Raw genomic sequence first — 18,807 nt, 5'->3', positions numbered from 1 at the left:
GCAATGACCTCAGCCAATTCCCTCAGTACTGTGGGGTGGAGATTGTCTGGACCAGCTGAGTTGGATACATCCAGTCCCTCCAGATGTTCCCTAAATAGATCCTCACTAACCCTTGGCGTAGGTGCACCTCCCCTGGAGTTTAAGGGGGGCCCAGAGGGGTGTGACTGTTCCCGTCCCTGCTCAGGAAAATGGAGGCAAAGAAATCGTTAAATATGTTGGCTTTGTTGTCTGGTGTAGTGACCTAATTTCCTAGCATGTCCTGCAGGGGCCCCACATTACCTGGAACCTTCTTTTTGCCCCCTATGTATTTAAAAAAGGACTTCTTGTTGTCCTTGGTCTGGGAAGCTAGTCCCAGTTCCATGTCCACCTTGGCCTTCCTGACTTCCCCCCTGCATCCCTGAGCAACCACAGTATAATCCTCTCTGGTGATGGCCCCTCCCTTTCATTGGGTGCCCTTTTAGCTAGGAGACATTCCCGGATGCTTTTGGTGAGCCATGGGGGCTTTTGCGCCCTCCTGTCCCCTTTGATCCATGTTGGGATTACCTCCCTTTGGGCTTGGAGGATTGTCTCCTTAAGGTGAATTCCAGCAGGCAATGATCACTGTCGCCCAGGTGGTTGAGCACCTTCAGCCCCCTCACCAGGTCATTGCCCGTGGCCAGCACCAGGTCCAGCAAGGCATCTCCCCTGGTGGGGCTGTGCACCTCCTGGGTTAGATGGAGGTCCTGCATTCTGGCTAGGAACCTACCTGAGCGGTCAGACCTGGCTGACTGCTCTTCCCAGCAGATGTCTGGAAAGTTCAGGTCCCCCATGATGACCACATCCTTTGACCTACCTCCATGAGCTGACTTAAGAATTCCTGGTCTAGCTCTTCCCCTTGGTTGCGTGGTCTGTAGTAGACCCCCACCGTTAAGTCTCTTTCCCTGAGACTGCCTTGTATTCTAACCCAGAGCACTTCAGAGTGCCCCTCCTTTGATTCTTTGCTAATTAACGAGGATGTGTATTCCTCCTTAATGTAGAGTGCCACACCCCCACCTTTCTTAGCCCTTGATATTCACTGCCCATTCATGTGTTGGGTCCCACCACGTTTCAGTGATCCCCACTATGTCTGGGTTGGTGTCAGGTAGCATGAGGGTAAGTTCCTCTTGCTTGTTTCCGATACTATGAGCGTTTGTGTAGAGGCATTTGAGGCCTCCTGTGGATGTGTGCACTGGCCCCCTACTTTCAGCATTACCCTGGCCCCTGTCACTTACCTGTGTATATGTTCCACTTGTCGGCTTAGGCTGGACTGTACTTGTGGGTGTTGCTTGGTTTGGTACTCCAAGGCTTTCTCTGCCCTTATCTTCCTCTTCCCCCAGTGAGCCTAGTTTAAAGCCCGCTGGAGGAGATCCACCAACCTAGAAGAAAATATAGGCTTACCTTTAGGGGAAAGGTGGAACCCATCCCATCTGAGCATGTCTCTTGTCATGATGTGCCGGTCATTATTGAGGAAGCCAAAGCCTGCCTCGAGACACCATTCCCGAAGCCACCAGTTGGTGTCTGTGATACACGTTGCATGCCGTCTTCCACATCCACTCACTGGTAGGATAGAAGAGAAAACCACCTGTGCACCTATCTCCTTTAGGACGCATCCCAGAGCATGGTAGTCCTTCATCAGGCGATCAGGGCTTCTCCTGGCTGCATCCTTAGTACCCAAATGGATTAGGACCATGGGGTAGTAATCGGTGGGCTGGATCATAGCCTGGATCATCCCCTTCACATCCTGAATCTTTGCCCCAGGTAGGCAGTAGACCTCACATGCCGAGGGGTCCTGGTGACAGATGGGGCCCTCTGTACCTCTCAGGATGGGGTCGCCTATGATGATCACTCCATGCTTTTTCCTCCTGGCCTGCTTAGCTCCTTCGGCCTGCTCGGAATGTGAAGAGCATGGAGTTGCCTCCTCTCCAGTTGCTTCCTCTCCTTCCTTCTGCTCCAGAGTTGTGAGGGCCTCATACCTGTTCTCCAGCTGGACTGGAGGAACTGGTATTACTGTGTTAGAAGCAGCCCTGGTTCTGAAAGTGGCCGTCTGCCACTCTGCAGTGGAGGGCACCTCCCAGGGTGCTTCTTCCTTGGGTGTGTGACCCTGCAGGGGAAGGAAATAACTGTCTATTTCTTCCTCTGCCTCCCTGATTCCTCTCAGCCTGCTAACCTCCTCCTGGAGCTCACTCACCTGTGCCTCCAGGTCCCGAAGGTGGGTGCCTGCAGGACAGGTGTGGGGGTCGCCAATCCCTGCCCCCCAAGGCCTTGCTGGGCAACTCCCGCAGGCCAGGGGGTGGGAGGATGCCAGCCCCCCCATGGGCTCTGTTTGGGTGGAGGCCTCAGACAAGCCCCAGGAAGGCTGTGCCCCCCAGCAGGTGCCCTGGCAGCACTCTGTGTCAACACCATCGTAGGAGTGGCTGCTTGTTTCTGGCTTAGTGTGGTACCTTCACCCTGTGCTAGCAGGAGTCTTCCTCCTCGCCCTTCCTGCTCGCCCGCCGGCACGAACGCCGACGCAAACACCAATGCACTATTACAGAATGACCCTGTTTGTGCTCTCTATTCATGCGGCTCAGGAGCGCGGCTCCCTACCAGCTCAATTAAGAGGGATCCAGGGGGCTTCACCTCTGGATCTGGCTCAGCTGCGTCGGTCTCTCTGCCCCACTTACCTTAGGGGGTTCAGCTGCTGCTGCCCCCTCTGCTGGCTCTGCTCCTGCTGCGTTTGCCTCTGCTTTGGGTCAGGTAAGGAGGCACACGTGCTTGCGGGACACACGTGTGCCTGGATCGTTCCTCTTCTCCCTGCTTCTGGCTCCCGAGTGCCAGGAGCTATGTCAAACCATGGCTTTTAAAGGTCGCAGTTTGGAATTCCCGCTGCTGCCCTGTCCTGCCCTACCCCACCTGGCCCAAGTGCAGCCTAGCCCCTCTGCTGGGAAAAGCCCAGCATAGCCTCTGGCCCCAAGCATGCAGTGGCAGCCTGCCCTCACCCTGCACATAGATCTGGGGGGGCACATTCCCTTCATGTCTCCCCCAGAGGTGCATGCCCCCTGGATGAGCCATGGCTCTGTCCCCTGGCCTGCCCCACCCCATCCCAGCTGTGCAACACCTGCCCTTGCCCCACCCCCAGAGCCACCCTAAACCCTTCACCATGGGGTCCTCAATCCTCCCCACACCCCTTCCCTCCCTTTCCCCACCCTTTCCCCAAAACAGATTTACTGGCTGATCGCTGCTCTCCAAGCTGCCAGGCTGCATATCGGTGATGGGCTTGGTATCTGCTGATATGGCTGATTAATAATCGGCCATCAGTACTGGCCCAAAAAATCTTTATCGGTGCATCCCTAGTCACCAGGCAACCATACGGGGATGATACTGCGCAGTCACATCAGTTACTGTGAAGTCATTTAGTACTTGGGTATGCAAGGACTAAATGACTGCATAATAACAACAGCACAGTCAGTGTCTTGTGTAGATGTGTCCTGTGTTGATGAAGGAGCCCAGCTTGTACATGAGTCCAAAGCAAGGTCTGATGCCTTAGTGAGAACTGGAACTAGCTATTCTGCTGCTGGATTGAGGCCATTTGAGGTTTGGGGGCTGCCTGTAAGCCAGGACAGGTTATTCTTCCATGGCTACCCTGAGATGGTCACAATTTTCCAGGAGTGTTTGGAGGTCATTAATGATGTGTCTAAGGTGTTCAAACTGGGGGCTGTCAGTAACAACCAAAAGGACTCTGTTGACCTTATCCCAGATATTGTAGCAGGTTGGAGTGGGGCCTGAGTCTGGCTCTGATGATCTGAGTGGTTATAGTTTTAGGACTGAATTGTATGTATAGGAATCCCTGCTCCAGGTCCTTAAGGTATGCATCCTGGTCAGTGAGATTAGAGTAGATATGGCTGGAATATAGCTTGACTATGGCCAAGAAATCTCATGGTGTGCTTAGGATGTGAGCCGTAGGTGTGTCACTTGGTATAGCAGTTGGCTCTGATACTATGTGGTGGTGAAACAGCTATTGCAAACTTTCAGTGTTGTCTAAGAAATAAATCTGCTGGGCGGAGTATTTCAGAGTCAAATTGAAGGATGGATGGAAGTTGTTAAAGTGCAGTTAGAGCTTCTCTTGAGATTCCTTCTTGTTGTATCCATATTTGTTTATCCCAGTACTGCAGAATGTAGCACTTACTAAGGTGGTACACTTTGCATCTCGGGCACATTGGGCACAGTCCTTTATCCAGCCATTTACAACCAACCCAACTAGTGTGTTCTCTACTCCAACATCAGTGTAAATAATATCTTAACAAAATAGTCCCAAACTGCACTGAAGTCAGTGCAACCAAGATTCCTGTTGATATGTAAAAAACCCAAAACAAACAAACAAAAACCCCAAAAACTCTGTATGTGCTTCACACATCTTGTCAGATATGATTTTTGTCTGGGAGCCTATTGTTAAAGTGACAATATTTGGATCTTGTGGAGCACTGAATTTGCAGCTGAATAAAGGCATGACCTGTGGCCTAGCAGAGCTGCTGACCACAAGGCAGAATGGTATCTAAGCCAGCCATTTGCTTATTCTAAGTAACCATCTTAACTGTGTCAACCATTTTCTAAGAAAAAGCAGCAAGCAAGTCTGTGTGCTGGGAACCAGCTAAGTGAGGAATGAGAGAAGATACAGGGGCTCAAAAAAGGTGGAAGATGGTACAACATGAGACAGAAAAAACAATTGGAATGTGGAAAACGACACGTAATTGGTAACAGAATTTGAGATGAACATATGCAAAAAGGTGAATGGTGATTGGTGAAGAAGTCTCCAGAAGCTTCCAGGTTTTGGTCAAAGTCTGCCTATTGACTGAAGAGCAGGAGCCAAGGTCTTAGACATGTGCTCATAGCAAAAAGACATGTAAATGAGTAAAATGCATAGGCTATTCCATGCTAATGAGCAAACAGGTGGAGCTTGAGATGGGAGGAGAAATAGGTGGAACACAGGAGGGGCAAGGGCAAAATGAATGTTTGTGAATTTGAACCAAAGTGTATAAATGTAGGAAAAATCTATTGGTCAGGGCAGCTCCCCAGCTTGTTGGTTTTTGGGAGCTAGTCCAAAGCTGTCTCCATTCTGAATAAAGCTGTTGCGAGCAAAGTTACATGATACATGAGGCTTAGGTATTATTAATAAATGTGACTAGGGCTGTTTCATTTATTATTTAGTAAAATTTTAGGATATTCCTTCCTGTGCCACATATATAACTATAAACTTCCTTTGGAATTATTGATCTGGTATTTTGTTTTCAGGAGGCAAATATTTTTGCCTCTGTCATCTAGGTCTTAAAGTATATTCAGTTTTCATCACCATAGATATAGACTTCTGTTCTACATTACCATGGTGCTATAGAATTCAGGGTTAAAAACTGAGTTAATGTCAACTCTGAAAATATGAAATTATACCCCAAATAAGGATATATTTCAGCAAGCCCATAAATAATATCTGTGCCTTTTTTTTTAGAATAGCAGATAATCACAGTTAATGCATCTTAAAGGCAAGTGTGGATTTATTTTGTTCAAAACTGAAGTGAAATCTATGCAGTATGAATACTAAGGCCTGTGTGAAGTGGTTAATATTCACTTAGGATTCAGGGGACAATGATTTGATTCGGTGATTCGAGTCACTGTCCCGAACCAATCTGGCTGCTGCCAAATCTCTGAATTAGCCCGGCGCATTGCCCCCAGCCTGGTAACGGCTGTTTTGCCCGCCCCAGCTCCTGGCACTTGTTTAAAAAAAGCCCCAACTCAGTGGGTGCTGCTGGGTGGGGGGACCATCCCTGCTGCCCCCCCACTGCCTCACGCTGCACGGGGGGGGGCTCTGCATGAGCCCCCCAACCACTCCCTCACTCCGCAGCCTCCCCATGGGTGCCTCACCCAGGCCAGCTTCAGCCCTTTAAGAAAAACAAAACAAAACAAGAAAAACTCCAGACTCAAAGTTCCTTCCTGGCGGGGGGTGATCCCTGCTGCCCCACAGGGTTTTTCCCAGGGTTTTTCCTCATATATTTTAAGATATGGTGTTTAATCCTCAGATGGTGCATATTATGATAGCCCTATGCAGGCAATTATAATTTAGAACAGCTGAATATAAGCTTGTGCACATGTTTTCCAGCAAAGGGATTGAACAAGATTTCTCAGTGCAACAGAGATAATGGCTTTGGGTTAGGGTACTGTTTATTTCTTCTAATTGACTCCTCATCAACTGTGGGGTTTCTGCTTTAATAATGATTTCTAGGAGGGGGATTAATTTATAGGTGTGTGAGTATAGGTGTGTCTACGTCTATGTCACAATACACACACACAAATCTCAAGAAATAGATTACATTTACTTTTGAGCTGGTCTACATTTCACTAGTATTACAATCTGGAAAAACTCTCATATTTTAAAAGATGGTGACTATCTTTTAAAATTTCTGCCGCCTAATCTCACAAACCCAAATGAATTTTAATTGAAATGAATGAAAGTTAGTGAAACGTTGGGCATTTTACCAAAGTAATTTGATTATCTTTTTCCATGTTTCACCATGGTCCTTACCACTGTCTGATATCCCAAGAAAGCAGAAAGGACTTGCATTATCTAATAGACTGGGGAAAAAATAACAACAATCATCTGCTTCAATATTTTTCCAGTGAGTTTGAGTGCTTTTTGTTGCTGTAAACTAATGGTGACTCATTTTTTGGCCCTGTGGATCAGATGACTGGCAACGGGCAGGTCCATGAGCTGGATTGGGCTCTGTCCTGCCTCTGCCCAGACCTGAACACCTGATTTGTGTCTTATGTTGCCCCTCCATGACCCTGTGCACTTGATCCAGCCTTCAGGGACATGGTTTTCATTGTGCAGGGCTCCTCATGAGTTTTAAAAATTGTCAGCGGGGCAGTGATGCCACTGTTCCCCAATCATCAAATTTTCACACTTGTGGGGAGCCCCATGAGTCAGATGACACGGTGCCAGGGGCCAGATTGGACCCAGTTCTGAAGCGATCAGAATCAAGCTATCCACTTACAGAGTTTCTGTGGTGGGGAGGGGGTCATATAGTTTCATAGTTGGTAGGGTCAGAAGGGACCTGAGCAGATCATCAAGTCTGACCCCCTCCCATAGCAGGAAAAAGTACTGGGGTCAAACATCTCTGGTGAGGTGTTCATCTAGCCTCCTTTTAAAGATCTCCAGGGTAGAAGCCAGCACTACTTCTCTTGGAAGTTGGTTCCAGACCCTAGCCACCCTGACTGTGAAGTAGCGCCTCCTGATATTTAGCCTAAATCTACCCTCTGCCACCTTGTGACCGTTATTTCTGGTGACTCCTGGTAGTGCTCGGGGGAACAGGGACTCTCCCAATGCCTGCTGGTCCCCTCTGACTAGTTTGTAAACAGCCACTAGATCCCCCCTCAGCCTTCTCTTATGGAGGCTTAACAGGTTCAGGTCCCATAGCCTCTCCTTGTAGGGCCTGCCCTGCTGTCCCCTGATCATGTAGGTGGCCCTCCTCTGGACCCTCTCCATGTTGGCCACATCCCTCCTGAAGTGCGGCACCCAGAACTGGATGCAGTACTCCAACTGCGGCCTGACCAGTGCCGCAGAGAGGGGGAGGATCACCTCCTTGGACCTGCTCGAGATGCATCTGTGGATGCATGACAAGGTGCTGTTGGCCTTCCTGACCACGTCCCCGCACTGTTGGCCCATGTTCATTTTGGCATCAATAATGACTCCAAGATCCTTTTCTGCCTCTGCACTGGTGAGAAGGGAGTTCCCCAGCCTGTAGGTATGGTGCTGGTTCTTCCTCCCCAGGTATATCACCTTGCACTTATCAATGTTGAAACCCATCCTATTCTCATCCGCCCACACCTGTTTCCTGTCTATAAGTCCTTTGGGTTTTTTTGTTGGTCTTTAGAACCTTAGGAAGAGGTGATTCTTGAGCTCTTTGCATGTTGTAAAAAATTCTAAATACTTTTAATTTCAACCAACAAATAATGGCAAATTATACCTTCTCTGCCATCTATATAACGTGAAGGATGTAAAAAGGACGGTAGATGTAGTATAATTAATTCACTTAAATTGGGTGAGATTTGTATCATTAGGTATTTGAATCCCTTGGAGAGTCCTGTGGAAAGATTGCCTAAGGGGTTGTCTCTGATGTAGTCATATTTACATCAAAACTGGATACAGTATGGTAGCATTCTAAAAAGACCTCCTTAAAGGGTAGTGTTTTACAGATATAAAGCAAGACGTCATCTGTGAAAAGAGCAATTTTTGTCCTTTGTCAGGGATTGTGATGCTCCAAATCTCTTGAGACACTCTGCTAGCTATTGCAAGCCTTTCAATGGACATAGCTATCAGTAGAGGTGACAAGGGACACCCTTGCCTTGTGTCTCTCTATGGAGAAAAACTCAAGAAGTCATTTAAATAAAGGAGTCTCAGAGAGTTATTCATAGAAATGAATGCATTCTCTCCATCTATCTATGAGCTTAATGAACCTTGGTTACAAAAGGCAGACATTACCGCCTAGACTCATTTTAAAAAGAAGGAAGGGAACCCAGAACTGAATGGGTCCTTCAGATTGGTTTTCTTTTGTTTTTTAGAGTCTGTTTCTTTTTTTCTGTCAAATCTTGGAGGAAGCAGTGTGTTTTCTCAAGATCAGTGACCTATCTGCTTTAGAGATTCAGGTGGTTGATTTTTTTCCCCCCATTTATGATTGTATTCCCATTGCAAATAAGTACTTTTAGCTGGCAAATTAAATTCATGCACAATTTGGAGTAAAAGTGATGTGAAGTTTCTTTGCTTCTTCCTAGCATTCTTATAATGAATTGTATATAAGGAGTATTCAATTGTATGTAAAGACAGCAACTTTGGGTATAAAGTTAATCTAAGAATTGATACATTCCCAACATGACAAAACTTAGATGGACATGTGAAACTCTGTTCGATATTTGTGGTTTTTAAGTGCATAGCTCTCTCTTACTTTGCAATATAAAGATGGCAACATTTACTACTATTTTTACTGATTTGAAAGCTATTTTTTTCATTATTCAGTCATTTTATATGGAATGCAAGGAACTCAAGAATGACCTCTTCCAAGTTACTAAACCCTCCCCCTGCCCCACAAAAGAAGTGCATTAACTACTGAGTTCAGAAATAGTGCTTATTTTCTAGTACAGACCATATGGCAATGTAGATACAGGTAATCTGTAACAGGCCCCACAAATTACTAGCATGCAAATCTCTTGTACAATCATGTAGTAACTTAATTTTCTTCAGCACACTGTGAAATGGAAGGGAAAATGTTACATTTGCTAATACCTATCATAATTATTTATCAAGAGCAACGGAGAAACTGCCTATGTATTGAGAGATGCAATTGTGTAATATTCAACTAGGATTAGACATTTATATGACCAGTAAAAATCTCCACAGAGAGATGAGTGAAAATGAAAACTTACAATGGATATCAGTTCTCATGCTTCTGGATCTAAGGTAACTCCCCACCACTGAGCTCAGGATAGGAAATAAATGCCCTACCTGGAAGGCATTATGTTCTACCAGCCCAGCGCCAAAGCCTCACAATTTGGCTTGTTTTTCTAGCTGTCGGAGACTTCTTGAAAGTATTGGATTTTAAAACCATTGGGGCAAAAACATTATATACATTAAACAAGTCTTAGATAATGAAGTATCCTACCACTTAATTTGTAGATAATTTTGTCCTATAAAACTCCATCCAGCAAATAATTTAAATTGGTATCCTATTTATGGCAGACGAAACTACTCACTACCATCTGCTTCACAGTTTTAATAGATGGAGTGTTAACTGTGTGTTGCATGAAATTCATTGCGACTAGGTTAATTAAATGGCTGTGCTTCACTTACTGCTCTCTGGTAATAAGATGACAACCTCATCTGAATTTATTAACCCTTGCCACTTTTAGTACTCTTATCACCATTCAACCACTTCTGGTCAACACAAGTGAAATAAATCACGATAACAGCAGACATAACCATATTGGCTAACAAAATAGATATTGATTAGCATTTTCTAAAACAAATGCATCAATCCCATCTGATTTTATTTTGCAAAGGTCATTGAAATCTTTAGGAGAATTAATATTGGGAGTAAATGATGATGCAGTATGTTATTACAGAAAACCCTAAACCTAATCTTTGCCACTAAGTACCCTAAATGAAGGCTTTACAAAGGAAAACTAAGCAGGCATTTGAAGCCCACTGGTTTGCATTTCTGAATGTGATGGCTCCCAAACAGATTAATGAGATCATTTCAGAATCACTCTGCTGGCTTGTTGCTACCTGCATTTTCAATTTCCAGGAAGGGTCTTCAAATGAAGATCACGGTCTGCAGTCTCCAAATCTAGTGCTTTTTATTAAGGAAACAATGTCAAGCAGAGGTTATTATAGAAAGGAAAATTAAATGGTAGTGATTCAAACCTTCCTGAGAGTAAATGAGTTTATTAAGAATAAACTGCAGAGCACACTATTTTGTAAATGCTGCTGGGCTGGTGATCAGAGCCAGCAATGTCCAGTAGGACAGTTCAAAGGTCTGTTAGTCTTTCCAGTGGTGTTCTCCAGTCCACTGGTTCTCATCAGATGGGTTATCAGGAGTGGATGTGAGGGAGTCTGGGCAGTCAGCTGACTGTCCTACATACTCCCAGAGTTTTGCCAAGACACTGCACACTATGCTGCCTCTCACCATGAGAACTGTTTGTGGGGGCAGATGTCAACCAGTTCAGGGGCCAGCTCAAATGCTTCTGTGGTATGTCTGACAATAGGGACCATTACAGACATGAGCTATAGGTCTGGGCATGGGGTTGGAAGGTACCTGTGAGCAGGATGGGAGGTGTTGAGTATGGTGCTTGAATCTGGATTATGCAATTATGCGTGGGATTGGAAGTAGGACTGGGGGCAGCTTTAGGCGGAAAGGTGGCCTACTTTATATACATACCTCTAGTGTGTCTTGGGTCACTTTGAAATGGTTAAGGTGGGCTATTGGCTCAAAACAGTTGAGAATCATTGCTCTAGCTTGCCAATTGTGCAGGAATTTATCATGATGCTTTAATGGCATGTGTAGATGCTCAAATTGCTGTAGTCCAGGGCACACATGCAGGTGTTGCATCTGAGACTGCAGCAGTTTGAGCCAGGATGGAGTAGCTCTGAGCTGGCAGGGGCCCCAGGGGTCAGTCTTAGACTCCAGGAGGTGGCCCAGGCTCAATGTATGCCTGGGTTAGCATTTACACATGCATTTAGGCGCAATTATTTTCGTCACTGTGAGATAGTACTGTCTTACGGCAGCAAAAACTAGTTTGCTGCAGTCTAATAGCATCGCACTTGTAGACTGTGAAGCTTTATACTGCAGCAAATTAGTCTACTGCACAGTGAACTGCATGTGTAGATGCACCTGAAGGTTGAAAAAGTTAAAGGAGGTATGTTGTCTCACTTCCCAGTACTTCCCTCTAGTAAGGTAAGGAAAATACTGCCAAAATCTTAAGAAGGCGAAGTCCCACTGCTGTGCTTGCTTTATATTCCAGTGTTCAATTTACATGATTTATTTTAATGAACGTCAAGTACTAAAGGAAAATGTCACATTTATTCAAATGGTTTCACTGGCATCGTGAACAAATAGCATTATGTGGACATAATCTGTCACAAAAGTTTACAAGCACACAATGAAAAGAGAATATTGACTTTTCTTTTCAGAATTTTATTCAACAAATGGATTTACCATTAGCTTTGATTTCATTTACAAGTTAGGCTATCTGCTGGATACAGGAAAATACTCCTTCCTATAAGAAAATATTTCCTTTTTGTTGTTCCCAGCAGTGATCTTTAATATCTTTTTTGAACTGATGTGTCAGAATTGATGAGTTTTTTGGTCTCAAGCAGAGCATGAATCAGAGGTGTATTACATCCATGGTGGGTAAAGGAAATCCTGAATGAATGGAGTAGAAGGCTTCCTTTCACTGGTGGATACAACAGATTCAAACAGAAAGAAAGTGTCATCAGTTTTAGGGGCTCTTATAACAAGGCTCAGGTGATATCACATTGCATCATCCTGTGGTGATAGGAGGCAGCATTGGGAAGAGAATGAGGGCATAACAAAAATTAACCTTTAATGAATTCATGTGCTCAAGCAGGGAGAGAAGCGATGTGCATGTGATGGGTGAGTTTGTCCCTGTTGTAGACTTCCACTGAAGCTACATTAGTTTACCCTATCTAGACATCTGATCCATTAAGAGAAGGTACATATGGAATATTCCTTGTAATATACTTCCATTTTTTGATAACTAACCTTTTTTAGATTTGTCCAGGAAGGGCAATCCCTAGAAATGACCACTAGGAATGTTGACATTGCACCCCTGGGATTGTCCCTGGAGACTTTTGAAGTATAAAATTTATTCTTTTCTGAATTTTAGACTTTAAGATCTATCCAAAGACAGACAGACAGACAGACAGAGAGCATCCACACATGCAAGCAAGTGCGCTTGCAGCAGCTCAAATAGAAGCGGTGCAAATTTGAGCTGGGGCTTTTTGCCTCAGCACACATGCCCAGACATGTGTTTTGTTTTGTTGTGGAGCAAATTGTGCCACTTGGGGCAAAATAACCCTGTCTGGCTCCTCCCAGATTTGCAGCCAGGGGAAGCTAGAGCTTGAGGCCAGCCTCAGGAGGCTGGAGATGAGTAGGGGAACAAGCAGGAGCATAAGGGGTGCATGTGCACCCACATGCACCCCCTACACATCGCCCCTGAGCAGGAGGCTGGAGACAGCAGAAGAATGTCTCCAGCATGTCTCCAGGGGCTTCTGCTCATTTTGCCTGAGACAAGGCTGGAAGCAAGCAAGAGACAAGCAGGGGGCTGGAGACAAGCCCCTGGAAATGAGCTGGAGAGATTCCCCTGCTCTCTCCAACCTCCTGCTCCTTCTCCGCTACTTCCAGTGAGGCGGGGGGGGGGAGCTGGGAGAGCACGCAGGGAGCTGGGGGAATGAACTGGGGGTGGGGAAAGGAACAGGCCAGGCAGGGCCTCCCCCAAGGTCCCCTCCCCCCTCCTCCAGGCCCCCAACCCGCTAGCAGAAGCCAAATCCAGGTCCAGGTCCCTGCAACTTGTATGGGCAGGCAGTGTGCTTCAGGACCGGGGAAAGGACCAACCACAGAGATATTCTGGCAGGCTACCAGAGCATCTCTGTGGAGGAGTGAGCTTCCAGTTGCCTCAGGGCATGGTCCAAGACCATACCTTGACCCGTTTTTTTCCCTTGGGGTATTTGCAGCATGGGGAACCCTTTTTTGTTCCCTCACATGCTTCTTGCAACATCTCAAAAGGGTTTGAGACGCTGCAAGAGACATGTGTGGGCTTGTCTGGACACACCCAAAATGTCATCTTGTTAGTTTAACTGGAACTTGCTCAGGGTAAACAACAATCTGTTAAAAAGTATCAATAGTCATGGAACTCCAACCATTAGCTCCAATTCATTTACTGATGCCCCCCATCAGATATATGCATTAAAATCATTCCATTTAGCTATTAAATGAAAGCACACAAATGCCCTTTCAAGCCTCTTGCTACTATAGTCAGGGAATTGCTACAACTCTGGCTGACTCACTCTTTATTGACAGTCACTGTCTTACTGTGTTGGACCTAACCTTTAGATCCTTTTTGCTGAAGTGTGTCCAGAAAGTGTCTCTGAAGTGTGGTCCCTCTGGCAGACACCCAGTGTACAGCCTCCATGTCTGATACCCCTCCTTGGGACTCCACAGCTCAGCTTCCCTCAGCCTCAAATTCAGTGTCAGGTCAACATCTGACACTTCAGATATGACTCAGGTCTCCCCAGTAGTTTATAAGCATTCTCCAAAGCACCCCCCACAGGGACACTCTGGTGCATAGCCTAATTCTTGAAGAACCATATGGTGGTTAAAGAGACTTTGTAAAGGAACTTCTTAGGCACAAGCTTTCCTTTAGGGCAGCACAAGAGATGTATGGATTTATCCACAAACAATGAACACTTTTATGCAAACCCTTCCCACCAGTGTCCTCCCCATTTCTAAACATCTGAGTTTGAGTTCATGCAATTTGGGAGGTCCAGGCCCTTTCTCTTCATTCATACCATCTTTTTTGTTCTAACAGTGTACCTGCCTTCTGTTTTGCTACACAGTTTATCTTTTAGAGCAAGCTGTAACACCTTTTTTCATTCCACTTTTTCATTCCACTAAGCCTGTGGAAGTTAAGTGAGGTCTCTTGAACTCTGGCCTTGTTGCGTATCAGGCCTAGGAAGAGCTATTCAACTGTTGATGAACCCTTACATCTCTGTTTCAAGTTGGTGGACATAACATGTCTTCTGGCATAATGTGAAAGACTTAACACTAAATGTTATAGTCAGAAATGGATTATTCATAATAGTCCTCAAGGGCTATTGATGACTTGGATGTATTTGCCAAATACATGTACTTGGATGTATTTGCCAAACATATACATAAGTAAATGTACTTGGATGTCTTTGCCAAACTGTCAGAATAGTCAAGAGACCACAATAATTCTTACATTTTAACTTCAATATAGTTTCCAGATACATATCCCTATCTACCATTTCAACATACGATGACACCAAGGAAAAAACCATCAGTGTCTAAATTATAAACATCTCTATTTATCCACTGCTGGGGGTACAAAGAACACTAAACTGATTCATTTATATTTCCTCATGATCAAATCAGAAGTAAACTTCCATAGACAGTGCAACCAGATCTGCACCCTAAATCCACCCACAAGTCAAATAATAGTGGCAGACTATTCACCATGCTACTGAATATATTTGGGTGAGTCTTTTGTAGTCTTTAGTTTTCCAAAGCAAATTTAACAGTAATATGCCATGCTGCACATTGAGGACAGAAACTAATGCCATGTCAGGAATATAATTGTAATAGCTGTCAAAGAGGCGATTTTACATCATGTATGGTAGGAGCAAATGTAGCAGGCCATAGAAGTAGAGTTGCTTATGGAATCTTATTACCAAGTTTATAGACTTACACAAATTTATTTGTCTTAATGATGGTAGGCTTCTCATTGGACTAACTACTCTTCATACCCTTTTAAAGTAATAACCTATACATTCTAAGCATGTTTCCTTAGATAGTTGGTCTCTATGTATACTAATGATTCTGTCAAGATTTTGTTTAGAGGGTAGATTGTCTGGCATATTACTACAGTGCAGAGAGAACTGTCTTGAATCCCTGTTCAAAAAACCCTACTTTCCTACAGGGCAGTGACACTTTAGGTAAGTACTATTTGTGTGATTTATTGGGGTATCTGGATCCAATACAAAGTTACTGTAGTTAGTTCCCAGCTGTAGTTATCTGTCATGCCTCTTGCTTTAATCAAAAATTTTGGATCACTGTGTTCTAATGTGAAACAGGTAAGTCATAGATATTTAGATTAATGTGACATTCATTTTACAAGTTGATATTCAGCTAAGTGCACAGGTCCATGTATTACCTTAAGTTTCACTTAAGACTTATTTTGATATCTTAGTTAAGAGTTAAATGGTGTCTAGGTTTTGTGGGAATAACCTGCATATAAGTGATACACAGAATGAATATAATTTTTGGTTAATATACAGATGTCATTTGGTGGTTATAGCAGATAACATTTAATTATGAAACATAAGGGTCAATCCCTATATGTTGGTAAAATATGTCAGTCTCTCAAGTCCACAGACAAATCAGGAACGATATTTGGAGAAGCCCTATAACTGGCACATTAGGCCTAGCTTTGATAATGAGTCTCTTTTAATGAAAAAGTTAAATCAATGAACATTCAATTGTAATACTTCCTTCCAAGGCCAAATACAGCTGTTATGCCTTAATATTTGATGTAACAATACAACTTCCAATATTGTTTGTAGTAGTTTATGGCACAGGAGGAGGTAGCATATTACTGAAGATCACATCATTCAGTCTTGTGAATAAGAAATTCTAATTATATTCTAGAAACACCTATCACTTGGGGAACTCTGATTCTCAAAAGAACTACAGTTGTTTCTATACCGCTGCTTGATGTAGTGCAACATCACTAACCTACAGGTAAAATAGAGAATTTATTGCCAACTTTGCCACTGTTCTGCCAATAAAATGTCACCTGGGTTGTTTCAAGCTCTTCCATAAACTGTTAAGGATGTTAAGGCAGCATTTACTCATAAGCGGGGTGGAAAAGTAAATTCTTCCATAGCATACTCTGAGACAAAGAAACCATGTTAAAATATGGTAAGCTGAGAATATCTATTGAGAGTTTGGTGGAATTTCCATTCCCCTTCCTGCTATTCTGCACAATGGAACCAAAAAATAATGCCAGTGGGAGTCCTTCAAACACTAATGGTCCAATTAGAATCCAGCCACAGACCATTAAAAAAACAATGACAGATGGGCCAAGTTAACCCACCTATGAGAACACTTGATATGAATCTAGTCCCCCTCACGCCAATGTAAGGCAGTAGAATTGCAGCTCTCAGAACCCAGCTGGACCTGCTGTGCACATACAATCAGTTTTCAGGTATTGTAACAGAGTGCACATGATTCCTTTGTAGCCATGGTCTTTGCAAGCAGATTATTTGAAGGAAGAAAGCAGGAGTAGGTTGAGTTACCTCTGATGTCACAATGCTCCACTTAAGCATAATTGAGATATTGACCTGACACTGGCTATAGCCTATATAGCAATAATTAGATACCAAGATCATTACTAATTAGTAAGGCTGTGCAAAATTTCTCTGGCTGTTTAGTTTTGACACTGTTTCAAATCGTTTGGAGCTCAAAACAGCAAAATCAAAACAAAATGAAGGGCTTTGAAACAGCTTCAAAATGAAATGAGGGCAGTCAAAACATTTTGAAACAATTTTGAGTTTCGAAGCTGAAGCTGGGCTTGTCTGCAGGAAAACAAAGTAAGGAGAGGGAGGGGGAGGACGGGGGAAGGACTGCTCTCATATTGACTGTGTAGCTGGCCAGTGATTGTGACCCTTCCCTGAGGTCCCTTCCAAGTCAAATGCTCTGGGAAAGGGATGGAAAAACAGCATAAAAGGCAGCATTGTTTTAACTGGCCTGCTTTCTGCCTTTGGGTCTGACAGTTACTGAGCTATCTTACAGTAGCTCAGGAGCGTTAGACAATGAAGGCTACTACTAGCATTGACTTGAATGATTTCCTGCTCGCTAGCTTAGCCTAGCAAGAGGGATTCCAGAATACCTTTTTCTTTCTTCTAGATGCTTTTATTTTATTATTATAGTCATTGATTTATTCTTTTCAATTTTAAATTGATATTGGATATTACACTATAGAATTTAATTTATATAGGAAGGGAGATACATTTATATTTTATTTCTATACATTCATACCTTGCGGCATAGACTACGTACATTTTACAGCCGGGCCTATGAATTTCACTTCATCAGTCTCCTACATACAGACAGTCATGGAGTACAATCTGCCAGGCATCTAACTCCCCAGGGACCTCTTTACTTTTACCTGCGTTGCTACATCCCCCTTTCCCCCACCTCTCCCGCCCCAGTCTATCCCTCACCCACTGATGCCTCCATTTCCATTTTCACTGACTGGCTTTCTTGCCTGCATTGCATGCCAGCCTCTGGCTTTTTTACTATTCCTTCCATCCAGGAACAGCACCCCGACATACCAACTGCAGGTGCTTCCTCAGCCTGACAAAGGGTTTTTAACCTGAAAGCTTCCTAAGATATATTTCTCTAAATATTCTGCTAAAAGATACCAGATTAGATTGACCCAAAGGAAAGAACCGTATCTACCAATGCTATGTCCTTAGACCAACACGGCTACAACCTACACCACTAGCACTTGTCCCTGGTCAGCTGACCGGAAGGAGCCGGGGCACATCTAAGCCCCAGGCCTGGGGCTGGCAGGGAGAGTTCTCTGGCAGCTGCTGGAGAAGAAGCTCCTGCAGGAAAGGAAAGAAAGGCTCTGTGAGTTCGGCTGCCTGAGATGCTGCTGATGCTACTGTACTGTTTACTAAGTTATTACCTGTTGTCATTTAAAATGGTGGACTGAGCTGAGGCTATAGGGGAGGAGAAGACCTCATTGGGGGACACTACGGTGTCATGTAGAGGCCCCAGCACCAGTGAGGGCAAGCCTTAACACACACACGCACAGTGTCACTCATGTCATGAGTTTTGCTTGTCAGCAGCCTGAGGTGAAGTTTCCCAGAAACCTCTGTACCTATCTCCTTGAAACTGGCAGGCTTCATGGCCTCGGCAGGGACTACCATCCCTGCAAGTTTCATCTGAATCAGACAAGAAATGACAGTTACAGGCAGTTCCGTGCTTCCCCATTATAGCTGGTGGGTGAAACGTCAAAACAGCGAGAGTTTCGACTAAATGAAATAGAACAGCGGTTTCAAAATGAAACAAAACTTTAAATGAAACACTACCCTGTTGAAACAGAATGGTGCTGTTTTGCACAGCCCTACTAATTAGCTTAATTACAACCTATTTTCTTCAAATATAGCATATGCAAAATCTGAACCCATTAAATTCATCCTCACTGAGGATAAAGAAAGCAAGAATACAGATACTAAACCTTCACCCCATGTCTAATACATTTCAAATAATTCAATATTTTATTTGATGTGCTGTTTAAATTGTCAATGAATTAATTCTGTATCCAAAGAGGAAATGCTGCAAGTCTGCGGGACAAGACAGTATTTTTCATTAAGAAGAGTCTTAATCTCTGCTTTAAGTTCAAAACAGAACAACCTTAACCAACATAAAGATTGTAATGCTG

At 44.2% G+C, this 18,807-nt stretch overlaps 1 long non-coding RNA gene across 1 annotated transcript in view; it reads left to right on the top strand.

Annotated features, from left to right (window-relative positions):
- The window catches only part of LOC109321938, a 21,653-nt gene that overhangs the window by 1,896 nt on the left and 950 nt on the right, over nt 1–18,807 (top strand). Inside the window, exon 2 of the long non-coding RNA XR_002104235.1 lies at nt 16,002–16,094. This is a non-coding gene — a long non-coding RNA (uncharacterized LOC109321938). The remainder of the gene's footprint in view (nt 1–16,001; nt 16,095–18,807) is intronic.

This window comes from Crocodylus porosus, unplaced genomic scaffold (assembly GCF_001723895.1).
Source record: "Crocodylus porosus isolate Cpor-Errol unplaced genomic scaffold, CroPor_comp1, whole genome shotgun sequence".
In the NCBI taxonomy this organism is placed as follows: domain Eukaryota; kingdom Metazoa; phylum Chordata; order Crocodylia; family Crocodylidae; genus Crocodylus; species Crocodylus porosus.
Note: the sequence above shows the minus strand (reverse complement) of the source record. Positions and strands in the feature narration are given on the sequence as shown.